Source organism: Osmerus eperlanus, chromosome 20 (genome assembly GCF_963692335.1).
Source record: "Osmerus eperlanus chromosome 20, fOsmEpe2.1, whole genome shotgun sequence".
Taxonomy (NCBI): Eukaryota; Metazoa; Chordata; class Actinopteri; order Osmeriformes; family Osmeridae; genus Osmerus; species Osmerus eperlanus.
The window spans coordinates 2,632,469-2,647,529 of NC_085037.1; the positions used below are offsets into that span (position 1 = coordinate 2,632,469).

Here is a 15,061-nt window from a genome sequence, read left to right on the forward strand (position 1 = left end):
TGAGAAAAAGAGAGAGAGACAGAGAGAGAGAGAGAGAGAGAGAGAGAGAGAGGAGGGATAACAGGGAGAGAGATGATCCTAGATTTGTAAACAAGGTTATAGCTGAGTCAAAGGTGTCTTTCTCCTCCACCCTTCCTCCCTCTCTCCCCTCTTCTCTCTCTTCTCTCTCCTCCCCTCCACCCGCACTCCCTCCTCTCCACCCCTCCTCTCTCCCTTCTGCATTCTCCTCTGTCAACTGGTTGTCCAGGCCTGACAGTACAAAATATGTGTGTGTTCGTGTATGTGTGTGCGTGTGTGTGTGTCTCACCTATTTGCAGCAGGACAGGTGTAACCAAGGCGGTCTCCATGGCGTAGCAGAACTCTCTCCCGAACATCACGGCTCCGTGCATGACCCACTGTCTGAGAGGGATGCGGTCTATGGAGCCCTCGCTCACACACTCCTCCGTGGTCTCTCCCGCCTCCCCCCGGCCTCCACCCTTCCCCCCCGCCGGGCCTTGCCCTCCCCCCAGCCCCCCCGGCACCACCATGCTCTCAGTCTCTGTGTTCTGGGGCGCCATTGCGGCCGGCATGCACCCGTGTGGGACAACACGCCAACGGCACGCCAACGACACGCGTCTCCTCCCAGCTGGTTCCCGCGGCGACGAGGAAGGTCACAAGGTCACCAGGTAGCAAAAATAAATATAAAATATAAAATATGGAACTGTGTTGCTGTCGACACGGCGATCCGAGCCTTCTGGATTCTTCCGGAAACAAAGACGGCCTCTCAGAGGCTACGGGTACATTCCAGGTGCGTGTGGGGGTGTGAGAAAGAGTGTGTCTGTGTGTGTGGGAGTGATGTGAGTGTGTCTGTGGGAGTGATGAGAGTGTGTGAAAAGAGTCGGTGTGTGTGGGAGTGTGTCGTGTGTCTCTACCCAGCAGGGGCAGGTTGATTTGGTACAACACAGGTGTGTGCGTGTGTTGTCATGTGATTTACAGTCTAGATGAGGTAAAAATCCATATTAATGGCCATTCAGTCAGCCACAGTTTCATGTTGGGGGAGGGCAGAGGGGAGGTTAGGGGGGAGGGCAGGAGGCGGAGGGGAGGGGGGACACGGGCCACGCAGGAAGGAGCTCCTCGGAGAATCCCCATTGATTGGCTGATCAGTCTGAACACGTCACCCATTGGTCAGGGCAGAAGAGATGGAGCAACGTCATTGGTCAGAGCAGAAGAGACGGAACAACGCCATTGGTCAGCACAGGAAAGATGGGGCGATGCCATTGGTCAGAGAAGTAGAACATAGGGAAACAAAAAGAAAGATTGTTAGCAACCTCCAGCACACACACACTCCTACACACACCCCCACACACACACACACACACTCCTACACACAAACCACACACATACACACAGCTCCAATTCTCTGTTCCATCCTGATCCCTGAACATGAATGGACTTTTTACAAGCTTCCTTGCAAGCTGGCTGGCTTTCATGATCTTAAAAGTGTGTGTGTGTGTGTGTGTGTGAGTGAGCGTGAATGCATGTGTGTTTATTTGTTTGGTCTGGTTCACAGAGATATTACAACCGACAAGTTCACATTCCAAACCCCAGTTTAGAACCCCCATCACCCTGACACACACTAAGACCCAACCCGTGAGCACACACAATTACACCCACCTACACAACTCCACCTTCACACACAGACACACCTCCACCTACACACACACGCACTTCCAGCTACACGCACACACAAACACACAGGTACACCCACATATACAGGTCACACATACAGGCCTTCCTCATCCCTCCCTCCCTCCCCTCTGCCCTCCCCCTGTGTGACAGGGCAGTTCCTAACCCCAGTATGACCTATTTACAGCACACAGAGGAGGAGGAGAGAGAGAGGAGGAGAGCCGCTACAGTCACCTTCAGAATGAAGCGAGGAGGGAGGAGGGAGGGAAGGGGAGATGAGGGAGGGAGGAGGAAGAAAAGGGAGTAGGAAGGGAGGATGGAGGACGGAGCAGGAGAGGGAAGGCAGAAAGGGGCGAGGAGAAGACAGACGCCTTAAAGTTCAAGGTTAGAAACAGATTAAGAAGTGTTGGTCCTCTGAATGTATTTGTAGCCCTTGTAATACAAACACACACAGTGCACCCACACACACACACACACATACGCACACAAATGATGCATGTTAACGCTATACAGCGGTCAGTGGAAACAGCCTAAACTAGAACCAAACCTGATATTGCAGAATGAGGCCACATAAACCCCTGTGTTCAAGAACAGACGGACAGACAGACAGACAGACAGACAGACAGACAGACAGACAGATAGACAGACAGGCAGGCAGACAGACAGACAGACAGGCAGGCAGGCAGGCAGACGGGCGGTCGGGCAGACTATAGTATCTCCTATAGGATATCCTATGCAGCTGTAGCCCCCGGTCACACAGAGTTCATCTGACTGTAACAGTGCATTATTTTAGCAGATGCTTTTACACAAAAACAACGTACATGGGTAATTTGTACCTGCAACCTCTTGATCTGCAATCAAATGCTCTACCACTGAGCTACACCCATCCCACATAGTATCTTCTAGTATCAGTTTGTGGCAGGTCTATACTGCACCAGTCTATCCAGTAGGATTATGTAGGTAATATTAGGGGTGGGGGGAAAAATCGATTCATATTCGAATCGCGATTCAGTCTTCTAGCGATTCACATTGATTCACACGTTTCAAAAATCGAATAAAAATAAATTATATACGTTTTCGTTTTTTGTTTTTATCTTGGAAAAATCGTGAATCAATTTTTAATCGAAGAATCGTGACCCCAAGAATCGAATTGAATAGTGAGGTACCAAAAGATTCCCACCCCTAGTAAATATGTAGCAAAGAGCTTGAAGACTTGATGGGAGAACACTAAAAAGTGTTAATTGAAATGCTCACACAGGGAGCATGTGTGCATTTGTGCGTGAATGTGAGTGTGTGTGTGTGTGTGTGTGTGGGTGTCTGTGACTGTGTGTGTGTGTGAGTGTATACGTGTGAGAGTGTGTGTGTGTATGTGAGTGTGTGTGTGTGCATGCTGACCCATATAGAGTAGATATGGATTACATGGCAGGGGGGCCTTGGGATGACAGAGCTAACTTTGGACTGGGCGGGGGGAGGGAGGGAGGGAGGGCAGGAGGCAGTGTGGTAGTACCAGGTTACAGTCGTTGTTATTATATCACAACTACATTTCTGGGGACATTGTGAGGTGTGCTTGCTGGATGTGTACTGAGACCAACTGCCAGACTGAGGTCGACACTGATGATGTGGCTGCTGTAGCTAGCAAACTCCTACAACTGGAACACACACGCTAGCTAACGTAGCTACACCTCGCAGCTCCGGAACGCGCTCTCTACAGACTCCAGATGGTGCGTGGGGCCTCCTGACGTCAAACACGTTGCCATCTAGTCCGAGGTCCACGGCGACACCATCGCTGTGTTCAGTCTGGTTGTGGAGACGCTTGGTGACACACAGCAGGGAGATGTTAAGGAACACCGGCGCTAACACACACCCCTGCCTCACCCCAGTGCGTCCAAGGAAGGACTCCCGATTCTTGTCCGCCTGTGGCCAACCGTCAGCCCGTCGTGGAACTGGCGGAGGACGTTAAAGAATTCAATCGGAACAGCCAAAGCCGAGGAAGACATCCAATAGAGAGCTCTTTGCAGTGTCAAACGCACTGGAGAGGTCGACTAAGACCATTAACCATGTTGCTCCTGGCACTTTAGCGGAAGTTGCCGGGTTGTGAAGATCATCCATCATACTCCTGTTCTTCCTAAATCCACACTGCGATTCAGGTAGCACTAAACCAGTGATGTTGCTCACTAGCCTCTGAAGGACGACCACAGCCAGACCCTGAACAGCAACAGAGAGAAGTTATATTCCCCTACTATTGCCACAGGTGGCTTTGCCACCGTTCGTTCGTTATCTGCCGCTTGTCCGGGGGTCGGGTCACGGGGGCAGCAACCTAAGCAGGCTTTGCCACCGTTGTTGTTATAATTGACAACGATGTCTGTATCTCCTTCGTTGCTGTGGGATGTTCTCATTGGTCCAGACCTTGGTGGCTGGTAGAGTGCTATTGGTGGAAATATTCATTTCTGAGCAGATGTCATTCTAGACAATTCTGTGGTTCAAATTTTGCGGCCAGAGTTTGGGGAAGGCCCTTTCCTGTTTCAGCTTGATAACGCTCCCCAGGCACAAAGGAAAGTACATACTATTTGACTGGCCTGCACAGCTCCCTGAACTAAACACCATCAAACACATTTGGGATCAATTCTACGCTATCTACAAGCCATGACTAATCAGCCAACATCATTGCCCAACCTCCCTAATGCTCTTGTGGCTGAATGGAAGCAAATCTCACATCAATGTTCCAATGTCTATTAGAAATAGAATAGAAAGCCTTTATTGTTGGGAAGCCTTTGAAGAAAAGTGAAAGCGGTTATAAAAACAAAGTAGGAACCAACTCTATTTGAATGCCCATAATTTTGGAAGGAGAGGTTCAACAAGCTGGTGTCTGTATACTGAGCTGTGCCTTTATACTATTGGCCATGTAGTGTGTACGCACGTGTACGTGTGGTGGTGAGTGATTGTGTGCTTGTGTGTGTGTTTGAGTGTGTGACCTGTTCCTTGTTGCTGTGGCGAGGTGACAGCCAGCTTACAGGACTATTATAGGCTATCATCCCTGGTCTTATATTTAGCACATGTTTGGTTGTCCTAATTCCATGATGTTAACTTCTCTAGTCAGGACATCTAAACTGTCAACACTGCACTTCTGATACACACACAAACAATATACACACACCGATGAACACACAAATACACAAACATACACGGATAAACACGCATGCATACATTCACATGAAAGCACAAACACACAGAATTCATGGTTCAACTGTTAAAACATCCTAGCTAAGTAACCTAAGGTGACCTTTTGCATGTTGAGGGAGAGGGGGCGGGGGGGGGGGGGGGGGCAGGATGAAGGGGACTGCCATGGCCCAGTGCTTGTGGGAGGGGTCAGGTTACAAATGTATGGGGGGGGGGGGGTACCTAAAGTTCCACAAATAACAGACCTCCTTCACAAAAGAGAGAAACAGGGAGAGAGTGATCGAGAGAGGGAGAGAGAGAGGGAGAGAGAGACAGATAGAAAGAAAGAGAGAACGCAAAAAAGAGAGAGTGAGAGAAACTGCAGGGACTGTAAAATGAAACTATACGTATAAATTCAATTCAAATCATGTCAGCAGGTGAGCTGGAGAGATCGTTGCTTCTACACACAGGATCTATATGATGGTTCTGTGGAGTGTAACCATACATGACCATGTATAACCATAAATCACCATTTATTAAATTGGTAGCTCAAAACAAGCAATCTGGTTGATATAGTGGTTGACTATCTTTGCACGATTCAGTATCACTCCATGTCTGTTATATCCATGCCTAACAAACTACGATAGTTAGCTAGCTAACAAAATGCCAAATCATGAAATCAGTATAACGCTAGCGTGTAATGAAAAAAACAATATACTTGTTGCTAGTGTGTATGTGCAGCCAGCCAGGAGGGCCTAGTTTATTAGTAACATTATTATTTATTAATAAAAACAATTTAAGTGTGTGTATTAATTTAATATAGACTTACTTGGTAACTGTTTTATATAGGGCTTGTCGTAAGCTACTGAGCTGTGTTTAACCACATACAACCTTATATAACCATAACCTTGACTTCAATTCAGGATTAATACATGCACAAACATGACGTGCCTGACTATGCCCCACCACTGTTCTGTTTTGCAATGCAAACCTGCTGGCCTCTGCACTGACTACGAGCACAACAATACAGACAGCAAGGCACAAACACACACACACACACATGCACGCACGCACACACGCACACACACACAGCTCAATAGTAGAGCATGGGGATGGGTATAGCTCAAAGTTCTTTTTTTTACTGCATACCAAGAGGTTCCAGGTTCAAATCCCCCTCTGTGGGTTGCTTTGGTCGAATGTGTGTGCTATTTATTCGATTTTTTTTACCAATACTAAACCAGAATAACATGCAGGAGAGGAAAGGGATGTCTGTTAATGTGTCATATGCTGAGCAAAGCATAGCTGCAGTAATGACCATTCCATAGAAACAAGATATCAGAATAAACACCCCACAATATCACAATGCTGTACAACACCCCATGAAACCACACCACTGCACAACACCTGACACCAGAGCACAACACAGCAGCCCATAATACCTCCCAGACAGTTGCTAGGCAGTGGTATTGTCTGCTGACCTCCCCAGCAGGAGTCTGGTCAGGTTCTCTGAGCTCTTCAACAGCACTGTCACCTGACACTCCCCCCCCACACACACACATATGTATACACACCACACACATACACACCACACACAGACACGTGCACACACATGCCACACACACACACCGCACCCACACACACATTCACACAGCTACACACTTTCACACAACTACACACACTCACACAGGGTACCTATCTGTCTGTGTGTGTGTTGATCTGTGTGTGTGTGTGTGAGTGTGGGTGTGTGTGTGTGCGCGCGTGTGTGTGAATGTGTGAATGTGTGTGTGTGCGTGTTGTCCTCAGAAGAAATTTCTTGGTGAGAAGAAGCTGAGATAAGGACTTCTATTGACTAAAGTTGCTGAGGATACAAATAGACTTGGGGAGGCAAACCCACACATTTCTGTACACACACACACCTACACACAGACACAGTAAGCATGTGAGAACTAGCTGTCCATGGCCTGTACTAAGAAAGAACAACCTGTCTCCAGGATACAGGTTCCCCTCAGGTCAAAGGGTTATATGTAGTGTGTGTGTGTGTGTGTGTGTGTGTGTGCGTGTGTGTGCGTGTGTGTCCAGCTGAGCCCTTGTAAGGCTTGATTCAAGTCTGGTCATCTGGGCGCAGCCAGACAGAACACTGTAAACATGAGTATGTTTGTGTGTGTGTGGGTGTGTGTGTGTCTGTGTATTTGTGTAAGTGTGTGTGTGTAAGTGTGTGTGTGTAAGTGTGTGTGTGTAAGTGTGTGTGTGTGTGTGTGTGTGGGTGTGTATGTGTGTAAGTGTGTGTGTGTGTGTGTGTGTGTGTGTGTGTGTGTGTGTGTGTGTGTGTGTGTGTGTGTGTGAGTGTAAGTGTATGTGTGTAAGTGTATGCAAGTGTAAAAGTGTGTGTATGTGTGTGTGTGAGTGTATGTAAGTGTAAGTGTGTGTGTGTGTGTGTGTATGCTGACTCGGCTGCAGAATTATCTCTACATCAATACTCCTGATGGGAAGTTGCTGGTTTCACTTCAGCAGTGATCCAGACCACAACCTCTCCTCCACCACGACCTAGTCAGCAGGGGTCTGCGTGTATGTGTGTGTCTGTGTCAGGTTGTGTTTGTCTGTGTGAGTTTGTGCGTGTTTGTCTAGGAGTATGTGTGTGTGTGAGGATGTCTCTGTGTGTGTAGGATTGTGTAGATGTGTGTAGATGTGTGTGTAGATGTGTGTGTAGATGTGTGTGTAGATGTGTGTGTAGATCTGTGTGTGTGTAGGTATATGAGGGTGTAGGTTTGTGTGGGTGTCTGTGTGTATAATTACCAAAAGGCCTTGAAAGCTTCATAAATGTCCTGAGACTATGTTTGACAGCCGTTGTCGTGACAACACTGAACTCCTGTTCCAGCGGAAACACTGCAGCTGTCTAGCAGGCACCTGAAAAGGACAGACAAACAGAGCCGAGGTCAACACACACACACATGTATACACACGCACTTATACACACACACATACACATATGTACACACACAAACATACATACACATAAACACACATATAACATATATAGCCTACATACACATACACGCACCCCTACACACACCTACATAACAAACATACACACTGAAGCCTGTGTATGGTCCCGTGTAGTACTACCTTCAGTGATGTAAAACAGTATGTTAGACTTATTGATGTACAACACAATTCAAGACTATTGATGTACCACATAGTTCTAGACTTCTGTGGTGTACAACAGGGTTTTAGACTTTTTGATCTTGTCCGGTACAACACTGCGACAACAGGGAGCATGGCGAAAATACCGACACGGCGCCAGAGCGGCAGCTACGCGTTCTAACACACTGGTAAGTTAGCCTGTCAGTCACGGGGCACTGCCTAAAATACGGCTTACATAAAGAACCAAGGCAGCGAAAATAATGGAGAAATACGAATTCTTGTGCCCCGGCACTCTGTCCTGTAGGACCAGCTCCTGTCTAGTGGGGCCGATTCACGGGGCCGAACGCCGCATGAAGAACATAACATTTCTGACATTGTATTTATTTCGGTGGATGAGCTGCCTAAATACGTAAGGTTTAGAGAAATTGTTGCATATAATTGATTAGCCTATGTTTCACTGAAATAAGATGTTAAACTCGCTGTTAAAGTTCGAGCAGCCTGTCTCACTGGCACTGCCCATTCTACCGGGCATTTGGGTGGAAAATAACCAACAACACGGCTTAGCATTTTCTATGAATGGCTAATATCAGGATTATTGAATATATGAATTCAAAGGGATTCCGCTCAGACCAATGCACGTGCCATCGGTAATTCGTATAATTATGCAACCTGCCCTTTTGGCTGGAACATCAGTGCGAGCGTCAGCGACATTCACAGGCAAAAAACGGCTCGTGGACCACCGGAACGCTGAGCTGAAATAGATACGCTAGAAAGGGCCCGGTGACATACCGACTGAGAAATACAGTCTTTCTAAGACAATCATTCTACGATCGCCGAGATGAGCGGCACCGCAGAATCTCTTTAACCGTATTTCTTTCTCATCAAAATAGCACCAAGTCACTGGAACAACACAAAACTCACACTATTATTTTACAAATTAAACAAAATAATAGGTATATTCAATGCTTGGTAATGAAACATGCCTTTTAAAAACTTTGTCCAGCTCATGAAGTAGCAATGAGAAAAACCTGGAAAAACGGAATAAACCGAAGTCGACTCTACCGAAGTCATTTAGAATTAATATAAGGTACATTTGCATCTACTTTTAAGTTTTAAATTTCCGATAAAGCTTGGTACCATGTTGTTGTTTTTCTACCCAAACAGTGAAACCCCCGTCACGACAGACTCAACAAGCATGCACCTGTGAGAACTTTGCCTACAGAACATTTGTTGTTGTTGTTTTTTTTAACACATTCCTTTACTCCGATAAACAGCGTTTTTCCCTCTGGAACTTCACAGGACGTGCAAGAAAACCTGTCTCACTGGTCCTGTGCACCACAGCCGTGTACAGAACACTGGTGACAGACACTACGGTGTTGTTGACCATCTCGCTTGTCACACAAACGCGAGAGTCAAGCAAGAGGAAAATACATACGCCTTCGTAAAGGAATGCTTCCCTACGCATTACTCACGAATCTTTATACTGAGCGCAGTATCGAGGAGAGACATTCAATAATAGCCGCATCACCATTAGTAGAGCCGCTGCGGCAGAGTGCGTTCTGAGATGCGCCGTTTCTCCACAGACGTCGAAAAAAAAAAAAAAACATACGGTGGCAAGATAGTGTAACTGTAATTACAATGACATCGTTTAAAACATGCACCTTACTTACCCATCTGTTGTTGCCTCTACGAAGGGAGACAACCATTTGTAGGGGATTGTTATTATTGCAATATCTATTTACCGTCCCCTCGCTCGGTACCGCGCTCGATATTTTTTGTTTTGGTGCATAGACTGGTTCCACCGGGACGTCTTGCAGAACGGCCAGTGCTTTAATACCCCTTTAAAGGAATATCTGTCGGAAATAAGCCTTCCACTCACTTCCGCTGACGGGTGTGGGTGATTAACATAAATGGGCGGGGTTTAGTAGTTTTAAAGGGGAAAAGCCTGGTGGGCGTCCCTCACGTTGCTTTGCATATGCAATACCTTATGGCAGCTCACGGGGAGATAGGAGGGGGCGGAGCTAGCTTGAGGCCAGTTGTTTTTCTACTGGTCTCTAACGATGTGAAGTTCTGAACTAGGTCAATATGCGCTGGGTGTTTCCTGGGTTGATAATAAGGTGCCAGGATACAGTAGTCATTAGAAAAGTACAGTGGGTCATAAAGACTCAGTAATGACAGTAGGTCACAGGAACACATTATCCATGGAGCCAGTCTGTCTGTGTGCCTGTGTACCTGTCTGTCTGTCTGTCTGTCTGTTTGCCTCTCTGCCTGTCTGTCTGTCTGTCTGCCTCTCTGCCTGTCTGTCTGTTTGTCTGTCTGTGATGACTCAGTGTCTGGGAGGCAAGAGGGTTAGAGTTAGTGACTAAGAGAGACTGCAATACCAGCAATACCTGAGGGCTAACTGGGCCGTGATAGGTTCATCCAGCTGTCAGTCAGACTGTCCTCTGCAGCGTCATCCTCCATGACACCTGACAGGAGCCAGCCCCGCTCCCAGAGCACGCAGGCAGCTGACTGCTCACATTCTTCTCTGTTCTCTCCTCCGTGTCTGACATCGCTATCTCTTTCTCACCCGCCCCCCTCTCTCTCTCTGTCTTTTTCTGTTGCTCTCTCTTTTTCTCTCTCGGTCTCGTTCTCTTTTTCCCTGTCATCTTTCCTCTTTCTTGTTCAGTCTCTTCTTTATCTACCCCTTGCCTCTCTCGCTTTCTTCCGTCCACCCCTCTCTCTCCCCCCACCTCTCCCACCTGTCTCTCTCTCTCCCCCACCTCTCCCACCTGTCTCTCTCTCTCCCCCACCTCTCCCACCTGTCTCTCTCTCTCCCCCACCTGTCTCTCTCTCTCCCCCCACCTCTCCCACCTGTCTCTCTCTCTCCCCCCACCTCTCCCACCTGTCTCTCTCTCTCCTCCACCTCTCCCACCTGTCTCTCTCTCTCCCCCCACCTCTCCCACCTGTCTTTCTCTCTGCCCCCACCTCTCCCACCTGTCTCTCTCTCTCCCCCCACCTCTCCCACCTGTCTCTCTCTCCCCCCACCTCTCCCACATGTCTCTCTCTCTCCCCCCACCTCTGTGTATCTACTCTGTATTTGTTCTAGACAGATGAGTGCGGTGATAAGAATCTTACATAAGGCTTGGCATCCAGTTTGTTAAGACAATAGCTTTAGAGAGAGAGAGAGAGAGAGAGAGAGAGAGAGAGGGGAGGAATGAGGGGGAAGAGAGAAGAAAAGAGTAGAGAAATAAAGATAAAGAAATAGAGAGAAGATAGCCAGGAAGCGATAACAAGAGAGAGAAAAAAAGAGGGAGAAAGAGTAAAAAAGAGAGGGAGAGAGAAAAAGAGAATGAAAGAGAAAAATGAGAGAGAAGACTGGTCTCTCTGGTGTCTCTGGTCTTTCTAGTTGCTGGTCTTTCTGATTGTCAACATCGCTGAAATCCAATGGTAACGTTATCACACAATTCCTTATGATGTCTTTTAACAATGCAACTCATGAAATCATTTTAACTTCAACATTACTGTGAAAACTTTAACTCCAACATTAATGAACAAACGTTAAGTCCAACATCGCTGTAAGAACTTCAACTCCAACATCGCTGTAAGAACTTTAACTCCAACATTAATGAAGAAAACGGTAACTCCAACATTAATGAAAAAACTTTAACTCCAACATTAATGAACAAACTTTAACTCCAACGTTAATGAACAAACTTTAACTCCAACATTAATGAAATAACTCCTTCTGTTCTGATCCCAAAGCACAGCCTGGGGTGACACTAAGTCACTTTAATATAAATGCCACCTCATTAAATGTGTGTGTTTGTGTTTGTGTGTGAAAAGGCACAAAGAGCTGAACAAAGGAGTAAAAATCGACTTCAAACAACGAAGGCATGAGGGGGTTGGGGTTAGCACACTGCAGATTACAGGCTACTTATGTGTTTATGTAACCCTGGTCACAGACACACACCAATACACACACACATCAACACACAAATACCAATACACTCTCACAACCAAGGTTGCGGGAAATGATTTCGAGGGAGACGAGTCATAGAATACGCATTGAATAAAGTATTTAGCAAACTAAAGGTTCTTCCAAACAGTTGGATGTGACAGTCAGGTACATCAGCAGTGTGGAGAGTGGATGTGCGATCAGAGGAGTAGGAGGCTGGATGGTAACCAAACAAAGGATAAGGGTGTGGCCACTGAATGTGCTCGCGGAGAGAGAGATCTCCTCCAGTACTGGAGAGGTCCAGCTTCTAAAGGCCAGGCCGCAGGTCCCAGGTCACGGCTGTGCCCCATCACGAATCACGGCTCCTCCCCCTGCCTGCCATTCTGCATCTGAAACACAAACAGGAACAGCAGGCAGGGAGAGGAGGCTGTGCTGTACACGCACGCACACACACATACACACCAACACACACAAGCACACACCAACACAGACGCTCCTCTCCTGCTGGCAACAGTGTTTACCAAGCAGGCATGAGATGGTTGTCAACAGCATTGTGTGTGTGTGTGTGTGTGTGTGTGTGAGAGAGAGAGAGAGAGAGAGAGAGAGAGAGAGAGAGAGAGAGAGAAAGAGAGAGAGCGAGCGAGCGAGAGAGAGAGAGTGTGAAAGGATGTGTTTATATTGTTTGTGTGCGTCTGTTAATGTGTGGGTTGTGCATGTTCCTTTGTGTGCAACTTTCCAAAGTCACCCTCACCTCCTGATGATTAAATTAGAGCTTAGCAGTAACCCTTGGGCTCTTCAGCCTTTTAACAGTACCTCCCTCTCTCACTCCCCCTCTCTCTCACTCCTTCTCTCTCTTTGCTCCCTCTCTCTCAAAAGGCTTTATTGGCAATACAAATAATAGTTGGACTACAAACATTAAGAAAAAGTACTGCTATTTCAAATAATGTACACTTATATAATGTATTGTAGATTGTACAGTGTACTAAATGTATACTATATATATGAAGAAATCAAATAGAAAGTATACATATGCAGTCCCCTTGTAGCCAACGATTTCCTATGTTCACACCCAGGCATCGACAGAGCTGTACTAGTTGGATGTGGGTTTTATCTCGATTGTTTCTATTGGGGTATGAGGACAAAGGGATCCTGACACCTCCTGGTAGTGACATGCTTTTAGTTTGCCCACTTTGTGTTTGTGTTTGTGTTGGTCTGGAAGGACTTGATTGGTCAGTTCCATGTTGTGGAGGTTGTGGTCAAGGCTAGGGCCTGTCTGTCCAGTGGGAGTGGCCTCAGAGTGCGAATACAATGACAATCGAGGGGGTCAACTTCTTCTCCAGGGCGTGTATTTTGTATTTTGGGGGGGGTCCAAGTCTTAATTGGGGGAGTCAGACCCCCCCAAACCCCCCGGTAATTCGCGCCCTGAGTGGCCTCTTCTTCAGTCTTGTGACGCTCGCTCCCTTGCCTCCGCTCTCTGACTTCCTATCGTAGCGCTGGGGCCTGCCAGCTGTCACTCTCAGCCTGTCTCCTCACTGCGGTGCAGACCGCTCTCCTCTGAGTCCATCCCTTCCTTACCTTCTCTGGACTTAGCTGAGGGCATGTTGCTCTGTTGTTCTTTGTGCTTCTTCTAAGATAGATCAGGAGTGTGTTTCTTTCGTCCTCTCTGTTGTACCAGTTCTATGTCTAGCCCGGGGAACCTTTTCCCTCGGGAAAGAACCGTGTGTTTGGGAGAGCCGTTCCTCACCACGGGTCTTCTGGTGTGGCTTCCTCTGGGATGCACTGCTGGTGGGTGCCCAGATGTGGCTCCAGGGTGTCTGTGGTGCAAGGGCTGTTTTGTGGGCAGTGGGAGGTTCTACTTCCTCTTCTGCCATTGAAGCTGTTGCATCACTTGCTACTTTTTTGTTCAATGAAGTAAACATATTTTCAAACTCCTGGAGACTTGAGTGGTTTCCTTGAATTAAAACTGTACCACTGTTAGATATCATTTTCTGATTGCATGTTTGCAGTCTGGGCCTTCATATAGGGTGATCTGGCAGCTTTGGCAAATGCCTATCTTTTGGGAGGGGAAGTGGTCATAATCCTTTTCCATTTTACGTTTGGTGTAAAAAATCTTGTTGGTCCTGTTGTCGTGCTTCCTTTTTGGCTGATGAGTCTGCATATAGCTCCTCAGGATGTCTGGTGTTCTTTTATCGTTTATTCAAAGTTCTATTATCTTGATTGCTAATCGGCTAGCTAGTTAATCAGCGGCGTTTCTTGTTTTACTTTCTCTGTTGACAGTTGTATCTGTGGTGTTCTCTTGCTGTTTCAGCACTGGACAGTTCCGTTGCTTTGTTGCTCCGGTGGTCAATATGTTAATTCAATATGTTTGTGAATCATACCTGTCAACACACGCTTTTTCATCGGGAGCCTCCCGTATTTCACACCCATCTCCCATAATACATATCGTACAATTTTCAACCCATTTGTGACCTCAACCTGGCAACCTACAACCCAGTTGCGCTGTTGATTTCTGCGAAGGTAGACGGGGGAATTTGAATAGTAGACGGGGGGATATGAATCAAGAATCAGTGGTAGAAATGGCTTTAAAAGTCTCAGGTGGTGTTACGGCGAAAAAAAACTAAATATGGCTGCAAATTTAACAATATATGGACGGAGGGATTTAATTTCTTATCTCCAAGCCGCATCGACAATTCCCATGCCTTTTGCAAAGTGTGTCACACGGATTTTAGTATCGGTGGGACGGTGGGAAAACATGATGTAACGCAGCACAATAAATCACAACAGCACAGTCGCGCTGCGGAGGCACACCAGGGCACACCGATTTCGAGCTTTATTTCCATTATTCGAGCCCTGTCTCTGACCCACCACCCCCACCCCCAACCCACACCCCCGTTCTGAAGTGTCCCGGATTTTAGTACCCAGTTGACAGGTAAATGTCGTTTCGTAAGTAACCTACCAACCTTCTCAAATTTGCGAAAAAACGTTTTTTCTGTCACTTCGGCTATACTGTCTACATTTCTCTCTCTCTCTCTCTCTCTCTCTCTCTCTCTCTCTCTCTCTCTCTCTCTCTCTCTCTCTCTCTCTCTCTCTCTCTCTCTCTCTCTCTCTCTCTCTCTCTCTCTCTCTCTCGCAGACACACACACAATTCTTGACAGAACTTCC

At 47.0% G+C, this 15,061-nt stretch overlaps 1 long non-coding RNA gene across 1 annotated transcript; it reads right to left on the reverse strand.

Moving 5' to 3' along the window:
* Positions 1-311: 311 nt before the first annotated feature.
* On the reverse strand, positions 312-9,790 carry LOC134040844 (uncharacterized). Its single transcript, XR_009932924.1, has 3 exons — positions 9,633-9,790; positions 7,615-7,725; positions 312-1,144 (listed from the first exon to the last, which is right to left on the reverse strand). It is a non-coding gene; the product is annotated as an uncharacterized LOC134040844 (long non-coding RNA).
* Between the last annotated feature and the right edge of the window lie 5,271 nt (positions 9,791-15,061).